The sequence below is a fragment of the Muntiacus reevesi genome, chromosome 3 (genome assembly GCF_963930625.1).
Source record: "Muntiacus reevesi chromosome 3, mMunRee1.1, whole genome shotgun sequence".
Taxonomy (NCBI): Eukaryota; Metazoa; Chordata; class Mammalia; order Artiodactyla; family Cervidae; genus Muntiacus; species Muntiacus reevesi.
The window spans coordinates 240,535,267-240,548,813 of NC_089251.1; the positions used below are offsets into that span (position 1 = coordinate 240,535,267).

Consider the following 13,547-nt stretch of genomic DNA (forward strand, 5'->3'; position numbering starts at 1 on the left):
GAAGAAGGGACTAACAGAGGCTGAAATGGTTGGATGGCATCACTGACTCAATGGACATGAATCTGAGTAGGTTCTGGGATTTGGTGATGAACTGGGAAGCATGGCACACTGCAGTCCATAGGGTCCCAAAGAGTTGGACATGACTCAGCAACTGAACTGAACTGGTATCTACAATGGGAATATAAAGAGCTCTTGAATCTATTAACTAGTTAGTAAGGAATCAGAATTCTTAAACTACAAAAAATTTTTAATAATAATCATCTAAAGGATGAAAAAACCCAATTAGAGACTAGGAGAATATGAATATGTAATATTCTTTCTGTACCAGAAATCCCTCTATATCACTGCTATACATTTACAATAATTTAAGCATTTTTATCTTGCCATACAAGAAAAAATGCAATGAAGGTTATTGAAAGTAAAATGTTCAGAGTAAGGAATACTGAACTAAAGAACAAACCACTGGGAATGATGGGTAAAGGGAAGCGGGAGACTCTAAAACTCTATAACATCTACAGCAATGGAAAAAAAAATCAACAATGGATCACAGACCTAAACATAAGAGCTAATACTATAAAAATAAGAAAACACAGGGTAAATCATTAAGACATTGGATTTGGCAATGATTTTTTTTTTCTGGCAATGATTTCTTGAATGTAGTATCTAAAGTACAGGCAGCAAAAGAAAAAGATAAATTTGATTTCACAAAAATTAAAACTTTTTTGTGTCAAGAGACATTGGAGGGTAAAAAGATACCCGGGAACAGACAAAATACTTGCAAATCATGTGTTTGATAAGGGATCAATAGCCACAACATATAAATAACTCTTAAATTCAACAACAAAAACAAACAGTTCTATTATAAAATGACCAAAGGACTTGAAAAGAGATTTCTTCAAAGAAAGTGTACAAATGGTCAATATACACATGAAAAAACCAATTTCACTAATCATTAGGAAATGCAAATCAAAACCATTGGAAAATCCAACCTCACACCCAGTAGGATGACCACTATTTAAAAGAGAGAAAGTAAATGTTAATGAGGATGGAGAGAAATTGGAACCATTGTACATTGCTGGGGGCAATATAAAATAGTGCAGCCATGGTGGAAAGGGGTACGGCAGTTCTTCAAAAATTAATTATAGAATTATCCTATGATCCAGCAGAGTCGGACACGACTGAACTGACTTAGCAGCAGCAGCAGCAGCAATTCCAATTCTTTTATATATCCAAAAGCATTAAAAGCAGGAACTCAATGAGCTATTTGTACAACAATGTCCATCACAGCATTATGTATAAGAGCCAAAACACAGATGCAACCTGCACATCCATCAGTGGAGGAATGGATAAATCAAGTGTGGTGTACACATACAAGGGACTCCTGTGCTGTGCTCAGTCGCTCAGTCATGTCCAACTCTTGCAACCCCATGGACTGTAGCCTGCCACTCTCCTCTGACCATGGGGATTCTCCAGGCAATGGGCTACTAGATAGCCTTAAAAAGAAAGGAATTCTGATACGTGCTGTAACATTAATGAGCCTTAAGAATATTATGTGAAGTGAAATAAGCCAGACAAAAAAAGGCAAATGCCATATATCTCCACTTACATAAGGTACCTCAAATAGGCAAATTCATAAAGAAAGACAGTAGAATGGTCGTTACCAGGGCCTGGGGGGAGCAGAAAGCATGAGGAATTATTGTTTAATGGGTACACAGTTTCAGTGTGGAATGATGAAAAAGTTCTGGAAATGGATGATGGTGACGGTTGCAAACAATGTGAATGTACTTAATGCTCCTGAATTAAACACTTAACAATGGTTAAAACAGTAAATTTTATGCTATGTATATTTTACCACAAAATTTTTTTATTTTTTAATTCACAAAAATTTGCTGACAACTGTAAGGAAGAGAGTCAAGAGATACCAAAGTCACAGCAGTTAGCATTGGGTCCAACATGATGGGATTCAGATGTGCTTCCCTGCTATCTATTTTGCCAGGCAGGACTCCTTTATACCCTTATCTTAGCAAAAAGGCCAAGAAGTTATAGGACTCAATTACATATATGCAGTATCATTATTTCATGAGAAATAATTTGCATGATATAAAAAGTAATCAAAATATACAAAATATTACTGTACTTTCACCATGTTTTAATTTCCAGAATTTAAACATTTAGATACTCTCAACTGTAAACTCTATATTACCCCTTCTTTCTTTAAAAGGCTTCCAAGAATCTAATCTATTGCAGTTGGTGAAACAATATGACCTTTACATATAAATCATCGAAAAAATGACTAAAAGATAACTTTTGTAAGGAAATTAAGAGTTTTTCAATCATTAATTTGGATTGTGTGGTACTCACATTAAGAATGGGATCCAGTTTTTAAAACATGCACACTTCACCCCCTCCCAAAGTTTGTCCCTTGCTATAACATTGGTCCCACTGTAATACTGGTTTATCACACAGACCTCCAGGCAGACTTAGTAATCTTTTCCAAACTGATCTTCTACCACTTTCAACTCTGCTCTCTGCACTTCAGTCACACTGATTTCCTTGCTATTCAGCAAACACATCAGATAAACCTTAGGGCTATTGCGATCACTGCTTCTTGTGACTGGAATAAATTTCCTGTCACTTAGCTGGCTTCCACACTTCCTTATCTCTTTCAGGTCGCTGCTCAAATAGCACCCCTAAAAGACAAAAGCCACCCTTAATATACACTGCCTGCTTTCCTATATGTGCTCTGTCCTGCTTTTTTTTCTCACAGTATACAGTGTAAGGTCAGGAAGTGATAAACATTTATTTACTTATTCATTATCAGTCTCAAATCTAGCAGGAAACAGCCGTGTTTTGTTCACTGCTGCATGGACAGTGTCTGTAATAGTACCTTGCATACCTACTCAATAGATAGATGCTGAAGGGAGTGAACAAAGGAAGAGGGAAGGAAAGAAGGAAACACCATTAAATTTAAGAAAATACACAAATGCTGAGAAGAGTGAGGCTGAGAGTTCTAGGAACTGACCTGGGGCAACTCTGCATCCCTTAGCCACTGCCCTTGGGATCTCTGCCAGGCCCTCCCTCCCCACAAACCTCAACGGCACTGATACCACCTTGGATACGAATGCCTAACCTACACATTCTGGAGGCCAACCACATAGGGCTTAATGATTGATTAATGGTTGATTTTCAACCTCCAGACAAGTCAGTTGAAAATTTTACTTTGAACTTTTTCTTTTTACTATCTGGTTACCGATTCATCTCTTATGCGAATCCTTCCAACAGAAAGCTCACTTTTAGAAAAGGATTTGGGTTTCAGCCTTTTTAAAGCATCAACTTGCGTACATGTCAAAATATTTCAGCTCTTTAAGGCAAAGAAGGCTAAATATTGTCATTTACAATTGATGAACCCGCACTGGAGCAGAAAATAAGAAAATAAGCAGGAATGCTGCCCCTTCCCTAAGTAAGAAATAAAAAACATAATTTACGTTGTAATGGTAAAAAATGATGTAAGAGAAGTATAAATTATTAAATTCTTAACTTATTCCTCCTTATTCTTAGAAAGTGTTCCATTTCAATGAAAAAGCTATTTTTAATTAAAGTCAAGGACATGGTTGTGTAATAAGTATTGATGAAATATGTTTTTATTGATGAAATATGTATTAAGAATGACTGTGATGGCACCATGCAGAGATGCCAATATGAACAAGTTATGGTCTCTACTATTAAAACTTTAACAGTCTAGTGGATACGCAGACAAGGCACAATCACTAGAACAGATTGAGATATATCATAGAACTTAGGGGCCCATTTTCTCATGTTTTTTATATACCACTCAAAGCACAGTATCTAAGTAGATAACAGATACTAAAAGAAAATCATCTTAGAAAATTATGTCATGTAAAATAAATTATTTTTCCCCAAATGTTTTAAAATCCTTATTGAACCCTGAATCACTGATGTTAAAGAATCACTGTAATTGACATAAATAATTGATTCTGTGTGACAATAAGTGCTAAGCTTTAGAACATAAAAACACTTTAGATGAATACTATCTTCTTTTTCTCTTACCCTGCACAAGATCACTTTGCAATCTCTCCTTCTCCATCCTCTAGCACCCAGGATCTCACAGATACACTCCACTCCCTGCTTCTACTCCATTTCATAGCTCATAGCTGAATAAATCTGCCGCAGACATTTCACACACATACCCTTTTCAATGACACTATCACCCTTCTGCAACTTTTGCCCACCTTGGGAAAGTCTCCTTTCCTGTATTGAGTCTCTCATATAAGCAAAATATTCTAACTATGGCCAAGCCATGTCAGAATAATACAGTGATACCCCTAGATCAAGAAAGCAAAGCTACCCAACGTCTAAAACAACCTCAGAAACACTTCAAATGTATAGATGCATTTCATAATAAAATAATGTCTTCAAACTCCTACCTACATCTCAATTTCAGTTTAACACAAATGCACTCCCTAAGATCAATATTCAAGATGAACATTTAAATAAGCTTCAACCTTTCCTTTTCTTATTCTCTAGTATTATAATTACACTGTTTGGTATGTTTAATTGCAAATGTAGATTATTTCAGCTCCATTATGGGTTAAAAAAGCATTGGGGGAATAAACAGTAATCAGGTGTATCTGTGTGGGATACTTGCAAGCTTAATTTTGGGGTAAATAAGATTTTGCTTTCATTAAAAGGAGTATATATGTTACCCAAGTTTCACAATCATAGTGAGTCTCTGGGAAGGTTAGTTAACTTCTGAGCCTTAGAGTTTTCTCACCTCAGAGGGTGATTGTGGGGATTTAAAAAGAGCATTAGCAAATCCCTTAATGTACTGCTCAGTGTAAAAGAAGACCTTCACACATAAAGCTGTTAAATTAATGTTATTAGCAGTAATATTGCTGTTGTTCAGTCACTAAATCATGTCCAATTCTTTGCAGCCCTATGAACTGCAGCACACCAGGCTTCCCTGTCCTTCACCATCTCCCGGAGCTCGCTTAAATCATGTCTATGAGTCAGTGATGTTATCTAACCATCTCATTCTCTGCTATCCCTGTCTCCTCTTGCCTTCAATCTTTCCCAGCATCAGGGTCTTTTCCAGTGAGTTGGCTCTTTCCATTAGGTGGCCAAAGTATTGGAGCTTCATCTTCAGCATCGGTCCCTCCAATGAATATTCAGGGTAGAATTTCTTTCAGACTGACTGATTTGATCTCCTCGTTGTCCAAGGGATATTCAGGAGTCTTTGGCACCACAGTTTGAAAGCATCAGTTCTTCAGCACTCAGCCTTCTTTATGGTCCAACTCTCACATCTGTACATGACTACCGTAAAAACCATAGCTTTGACTATACTGACTTTTGTTTGCAAAGTGATTTCTCTACTTTTTAATACACTGTTTAGGCTTGTCTTAGCTTTTCTTCCAAGGAGCAATCACTAACATTAACAAGATGTAAATTGTGATATCTATATTTTCCCTTATGGTAATGTATCCATTATATACCTATTTTATGTCTTCATGATACTGCTCTAGCCCATGTCTTATTATTCTGTGTATCTGAGCAAAATGTATGAATTGCTAAAGAAAACAATTAAGAAACTAAATATCATCCTTAATTTGATGTGGATTTTTGTTCATGTATCACCAGTGAAATAAAGTAAGTGAATGGATGTAACTGGCAAGTATTTCCCTCAAGTTCATACATTTTATTCACTGATTTATAAATGCAAAGTTATACTCTGATGATTGAATTAGTAGAGTAAGTCTGATTTCATACATAAGTGAGAAATTTCATGTATGCTTTTTAAAAAATTCCTATCACAGTAGATATTATTTGTTATAAGATCACTAACACGACATCTGACAGGTCACCTCCACTGACCTGCTCTCTATTAATGCAGAATTCTGATGGATCAGGTTGAAAGTCATAAATAAAGTATAACTGGATGGTTAAATTCTTGATCTTTGAATGCCTCTCATGTCTTCCTACTGAGAAGTTCTTACATATTTCATATAAACTATTTGTAATAGCCTGTAGTTGAAAACTTTACCAGCAAGTGTTATAAATGCAGTGGTCCTATATTTGAGATGTATAACTATACTATCATTAAAAAGTCAGGATAAAGTGCAATGTTAGCATTCAATGAAACAGGATTAAATGTAGAATTAACAATGATAAACTTTAGATGTTGCACCATTTGTATTCAAAATATAATGGGTAAATTTTGACTATAATATACTGTTACCAAATGTCTAGTCAACATTATTGAACACCTCCCTAAAATGTGAGACACTAAAATGCCTGTTGTTAATATATATATTTTAACCTAATTTGTACAGCCACCCTGAGAAATGGACACTATCAATTTTATAACAAATTTGATCTGAGAAGTGAAAGCATTTGGTTAGGGCTTACCTGGTGGCTCAGACAGTGAAAAATCTGCCTGCAATGCTGGAGACCTGGGTTCAATCCCTGGGTCAAGAAGATCCCCAGGAGAAGGGAATGGCTATCCACTCCAGTATTCTTGACTGGAGAATCCCATGGGCACAGGAGTGTGGTGGGCTACAGTCTATGGGGTTGCAAAGAGTTGGACACGACTGAGCGACTAACACTTTCACTTTTCAGCATTTGACTAAGATCATATGTTCCGCAAGGGAGATATCTAGAAAACAATTCTTTCACTACACTAATGTAAACACAAATTTATTCCTCTGTGTTTTCAACACATTATACAGTATTTTACAAAGATTCTGAATTATAGGAGAGACAATATGAATTTCCAAAAGAGATTCTTTGCATTGCCATTCTACAAACATTCATTCCAGAAAGTCTGTCAGATGATCTCACGGGATTGTAATTAGCTGAATATTCATTGGAAGAACTGATGCTGAAGCTGAAACTCCAATACTTTGGCCACCTGATGCAAAGAACTGACTCATTTGAGAAGATCGTGATGCTGGGAAAGATTGAAGGTGGGAGGAGAAGGGGGCGACAGAGGATGAGATAGTTGGATGGCATCACTGACTCAATGGACATGAATTTGAGTAAACTCCGGGAGTTGGTGATGGACAGGGAGGCCTGGCATGCTGCAGTCCATGGGATCGCAAAGAGTTGGACATGACTGAGTGACTGAACTGAACTGCTTCCAGTTGACCCCTGATGATGACATTTCTTCTCTCCCTACTTGAATTAACATAATTTGTCCAGGATAACAAGAATATATATATTATGTTGGAGGAGGGAGGTCATTTCAACTTTGTAAAATTTGTTGCATGAAAGGATTACCTATAAATATTGGACCCATAAAATTTACCTGTAAGCAATATTAACTCTATACCATCACCCAGAGAAAGCAAAAGCATAATTTACCAATAAAATATTTTACTTATTCCATTTAAAACACATGTATAGTTAGCAAATCATCCTTACTCGAAGCCCTAAAGGAAGCAGCTCCATTGAACTTGAAAGAATGAAACTTTAGTGGAATTTAAGTCATGCATAAGGAGATATTTTATTATCAAACAACATTTCTCTTGTTTTCCCACACTATATTTTTATATATCAATATGAATATGTACTATTTACTTCTATTTGCTTCTTTTTTGAACTTGTAAATCATAGGCCCTGAAGAAGTTGACATTTTTAATTACATTGAATGACTGATACAGTTGGCAGACACTACATACCGTGAAATTGCCCCAATTAAAAAAAAAAAAAAATCAGATGACACAAGAAGTTTGGTTTGGCATATAACACAAAGAAGATTTCATTAACCATCTCTATAGAAATGTCTTTGTATTTTAATACATCTATCTAATCTTATTAATTCTTCTTTAGAGGCTCAATTTTCCAATTATTTGTATAAATACTTTGGCCTACCAGTGGAGCAAAATTTGTATTACTGTTTAGAAGATGAGATATAAGAGAGAAAGGGAAAGAAAAAGACATTCATTTCAGGCAAGGGATGGTAAGTTAATGATAATGTAAATGCACCCACTCCTTTCAAGAGTGAACAATTTCCAAGTGAACAATCATAGGTGCAATTAAAGTTTTATCATACGTTGATAAATGATTCAGACAGCTTTGTAAAAAATCCAAAGAGACGTTTTAAAGAAAGTTGTGATCAATAATGGCAGTCTCTCAAACACCTGACACAACAAAAGGAAATTATAAAGTGAATAGCAATGAAATTATAGTTAAAGCAATGGTATAATTTAACAACAATATATGGCTTTTGGCTCCAGGTTATATTAGTCTAAAAATCCAAAGGTATTTCCTATATTAAAAAGCAGCAATGACAGAATTTTTTTTCACTTAAAATACAGTTATTTTAAAGAGAAATGAAAAGAGAATGACTTTCTCAGTGAGACTAAAAAGATAGAGAATAATTCAGTTTTCCATATAATATCAACTCAAATTTGTTTGTGGCAGATGACATTTATTGGCACTCTTTGAGACATTCCCTCCTCCTTCCCCTCTTTCATGGTCTGGCATTTTTCCTCACCACTCAAGGGTTTCATTCCTCCAAACTTCATTCTACTTTTAGGTGCCCAAGGCTGATGGTTTTCCCTGTTGCCTAAAGCCACTGCCTTCCAGCTACACAGAGAAGGAGAAGCAAGTTAAACCTTCGATGAAGAAATTTCATTCTGCAGAATGGCGAGACACCAACTGTTCTCTCATATTCCACAAAAGTAACCTACCCACCTATTTTGAACGTGCTCTTATAAATTCTCATAAGAAAATCATTTTCATACAATCTTAGGATATCCATTTCATTATGACCTTGCCATCCTAAATAGTCCTAATCCTACACAGCTCCGAAGAAGGAAGCCTAATAACTACATGTGGGAATGAACTAGTTAATGTAGGATATGTAAAATGGAAGCCTAACTTCAATGAGTGCACAGATGCACTCCAATACATTACAACAACCCCACTGTACCACCATAAGGGCAAATTTAACAAAATCCCTAGTGATAATTCATGAAGTAGTTCAGTCCTTCAAGAAGAAACATGACTGCCCAATTCTTTACCCAAAACAAACAAATGGTTGATCACTTAAGACAAAAATATCACTAATCAAAGCTAAGTGCCTAATTGAAAGCTAAATTTTCAACCAAATGTTACTATAAAAACTTATTTTTCATTTAATATCATTATGTATAGGCTCAAAAAAAGAGGGGGCCTATTGCCACACAAAGTGTGGGCATGCACACACACATGTGTGTGTGTGTGTGTGTGAATGTGTGCATAAACTGTAGTATAAATACAATGCTATCATTAACCAACAAGCATTTTGAAGCCCACTCTCCTATCCTGGAAAATCCCATGGACAGAGGAGTCTGGTGGGCTGCAGTCCATGAGGTCTGAGTTGGACTCGACTGAGTGACTTCACTTTCACTTTTCACTTTCACGCACTGGAGAAAGAAATGGCATCCCACTCCAGTGTTCTTGCCTGGAGAATCCCAGGGATGGGGGAGCCTGGTGGGCTGCCATCTATGGGGTCGCACAGAGTCGGACACAACTGAAGCGACTTAGCAGCAGCAGCAGCTCCTATCCCCAAAATAGTGATGGATCTTCCTAGGTTAGCCCACAGTGTCTCTCTGAGTCTTCCTAGTGAACATTTTGGATTTGTGAGATAATTTGCCCCTTGAGTCTGGAGTAAACACAAATTTGGATCATGTGGGCACCAATCTATGACCTCCGCTTCATTTGATTATACTTCCATCCACTGAGCCCACTGTTCTCATTTATTATGAAACAAGATTTTAAATTTAGTGATTACAAAGCCTCAAATCCTGGTGAAAGATGTAGACTTAAACCTAATAAGGTCATCATTGTATATTATGAGTCACTTGCACCAAAGTCATAAAGTCATTGGATTATGCACTCCAATGTGTCTTTAAAATACATTTTAATCCAGTTGCGGTTACTGCCTTTTTAGGGTGTGTTATAATATACTTCCCTTTGAATACCTTAAAGACTACACTGCTGAGAGATGGGAATACATCTCAAGATATTTTAATTTTACCTCTTCAGAATCATAGTTCTTAGCACTGTAAACTTACCAGATGCTCAACAAAGAAAGAAGTGGAATCCTAAAACGCTTAAGTTTACAGGGTTACTGAACTCTATGGTGAAATAAGTCTTATCTTTGTTCATAAATATCTAGGAACTCCCTACTTCTCCACTGCAGATACGACTCTGAAAGCAGGGTCAGCTAGAAAGACACGGTGTCCGTTCATTTGGAGCATCCAATACATAAAACCATAAAATATACAGATCTACAAAATACCAGCATTCGGTAATAATCACTATGGAGGAAACAAACAAGGTACCAAGACAGAAACAAATATGTAACGGTCTACTTTTGACAAGGAGATCAAGAATGATCTCTGTGAAGGAGAGACCATTGAGCTGAGGTTGTAAGTCTGCAAACAAGCTAGACATTTAAATAGAGGAAGGAATAGTCCAGGCACTGGGAACATTTGAAAAGGCCTTAGGGAGTGAAACTGCTTCTTGTGTTTCAGGTACTAAAAGACCAGGGTGGCTAGAGCGTATAAATGAATGGGAGATGCACTCAGAGAGGTGGGACCAGATTAGAGAGTGAGCTGGACGCTAACGGAAGGAATGTGTTGATAATCCGTTTTTGTGTTTCTGCATTTATTCCTTTTTTCTTTGTAGTTATGATCCACTGAATGTTCTTAAGGGGAGACACAATGGTGTTGCTTTCTTGGAGAGGTAATTACAAGGGAGCAAACTATGGAAGTAGAGAGGTTGCGTCAAGGCTGTAGCATGAATCCAGGAAAGTTATAATCATGCCACAAATCTGGTGGCAGGGTAGATAAAGAAAGCAGGGCGGAAGAGGTACAACTGAGAAGTATAATTGGATAGAGATGCATTTGGGAGACAGGACTGAGAGATCGAAATATGGACTGGTTAGGGATGAAATGCTATGAGGAGAAAGAGAAGGGAGTAAATACTTGGTGAATGGTGGAGCCATTAATTCAGACGACAAAGACTGGAGAAAAGGATCTGAGACAGAGTTTTAGGGAAAATCATACATTGTTACCATTATGACATGCAGAATGACCCATTCATAGCTCTAAACTTTAAGCTCCTTTACAAGGTTAGAAAAAACGCATATAATTCTTCCCAGTACTTCACACTCTTTCACATATCTAATAGGCATAGATATTAGATAAATATTTTTACTATTCATGAAAAACACAACATTCTCCTTTTTTACTTGCCACAGAAAAAGTTGGTCCGTCACATTAAATAGGGTGAATAGGATCCCACAGATTCCACCTCTGAATTTCTTACTCTTTCTTTCCTACCAAAAGTCTCCTCACCAACAGGTAGCAAAAACACAGAAGCACTACCACAGCAGGGCTCCCATGATAACCTCCTGGTCCTAGGAGAGCAGGAGGCTGCTCCTGGCAGAGAGGCAAACCTGACTCATCTTTCCTCCATAGAAGCATCAGGTGCCTTGGAAGCCCTAACCTGCACCATAGGAATCATGGCACACCATACACACAGCTTCTATAAGAATATGTCACCATGTCCCTCGATTGCACAATGGTTCACCTTCAAAAGGAGACCTCTAAATAGACAGGTACTTAAACCATCTACAAAATACAAAACTTATCTTAAGCTATTGTCAGTTGCTTAATACAGGGCACATCTTTCAATATATCATAAGCCATATTTTGTCGAGCATTTTATTGTGAATAAGCTGTTCTAGCAATCATGATTATCCCATACATAAAGCTCAAATAAGACAAGCTTTCAAATAATTAACAACATTGTTAAAATGTTAAACAAAGAATAAATAAATAAAGATTAACAACTTAGTTTCTAAAAAAATGAATTCTAGTTTATATTTTTTAAATGATGGAAAATAACGTGAAGACTTCAATAAAATGGTCTATCGAATAATTGGTCTTGGTTTGCAGACTATATATAGATAAAGCAATATCCTATCATAAAGCATGATATTAAAGCAAAAATCATGAACATATATTTTAAATTACCAAGAGAAAGAAAGAAAGGACAGTACCTTTCTCCTGCCCATGTAGAATCAGGAGAAATAGACAAGAACAATAATTGTGTTTCTGAAAAAACCTGAACCTTTTAATACTGACTTCACAACAACAAATGAAAATCCATCATCCTTTTAAAAGCCTTCGTTGATCTGGTATTTATCTTATTGAAGTGAGCTTTTTAAAACTTCCCCTTAAGCTTCTCTCACATAAAAATTGCTCTTACCTTCAAAGCGGATATAAATTACTTCGAATGCTGCTACTATAATAAAAAAAAAACCTAAGATTATTTCAAACGCTGTTAATATAAACACTAAAATAATGAGAAATCTTTGCTATAATCACCAAAGTTGGCACTGAAGTTTCTAGCTTGTTAATCTCGTTTTGAGGTTTGCATTTCAAAGAAGTAACGAAAACAATTATTTTCTTCTAAAAACTAAATGATAGTTTCAGCTTTAGTCGATAAAAAGTTAAAATGATTCTGAAACCCATGTGAATTTCACTAACAAAATGCACATTCGTTTGAAAAGAAAATAAACTGCCCGGAGAAATAAGGCTAAGACTCCCGTCAATCATCTGTGTTTATGTGCTCGGAAGGGGTGCGGCGCATCCTTGCCAGCCTACAGGTAGTGTCAGCTCTGCGGGTTCTGCACGCTCACCTTTGCAAATGGGAAACAGAACACATGTTTTTTGCTCCTAAAGAATACGACCTAACCCTGAAACCGAAACCCATCCGACGACTCAGCTACCGTAGACAGAAGAGAAATAACAGTAGCCATTCGGTACAGCGGCTCTGCCTTTCCACATTTTCAGGATCTGGCAGCAAACCCACACTGTCAAAACTGGCAAAAGACCGACCTGGCAAGGGAAACAGCTGCCTTTTCCGCTCCCCTTTGTCCAGTCGCTGGCACCTCCTCGCCTAACTTCTCCCCGCTCTACTTCCAGGTGGCGTTGATGCCAGGTGGCCCAAACCCGAGACGCGAAAACGGACACAGGTGGGTGTGGCGCTTGAGCAGGGCACTGGCGAGAGACTGGCGGCCTCCGTCCCCGCCACACCAGAGGAGCAGGAGAAAGGGCACTCACCTGCCGCCGTGCCCGCCGATCATGCCCACCCAGTGCGCCCGCAGGGTCTGGCCCCGGGGAGGGCGCGGGCTTCAGGGACCCTTCCTCTCCCCCGGCGTCCTCTCCACTGCTGCCGCGCCCTCTTTCTCTGAGCTCCTGTTGCTCGGCCGGCGCCTGCCACTGCCCGCAGCTGGCACCCAAGCCAGCCCAGCCCCAATTCCGGAGCCCGCGGAATTGGAAACCAGACACTCGCCTGGCGAACGCGGGCGAGGGCCAGCCGGGCGACTGCGCCCCTCCTTCCGGGGCGCGCCCAGAAAGGCGGCGGCCCCGCCCCGGCGCGGCGGCCCCTCCTCGCTCCCCGCCCCTGCCCCACCCTCGCTCGGCGCAGCCCTCCGCGCCTGCTGGGGGCGCTGGGCGGGGACCCGCGCGGGG

The 13,547-nt window shown here is 38.3% G+C and overlaps 1 protein-coding gene across 3 annotated transcripts in view; it reads right to left on the reverse strand.

Annotated features, from left to right (window-relative positions):
- Window positions 1-13,288, reverse strand: part of SCN9A (sodium voltage-gated channel alpha subunit 9) — a 169,823-nt gene extending 156,535 nt beyond the window's left edge. For all 3 annotated transcript variants that reach the window (XM_065931685.1, XM_065931686.1, XM_065931684.1), the window contains exon 1: window positions 13,137-13,288. The gene's annotated coding sequence lies outside the window, so the exon portion shown is untranslated. The remainder of the gene's footprint in view (window positions 1-13,136) is intronic.
- Between the last annotated feature and the right edge of the window lie 259 nt (window positions 13,289-13,547).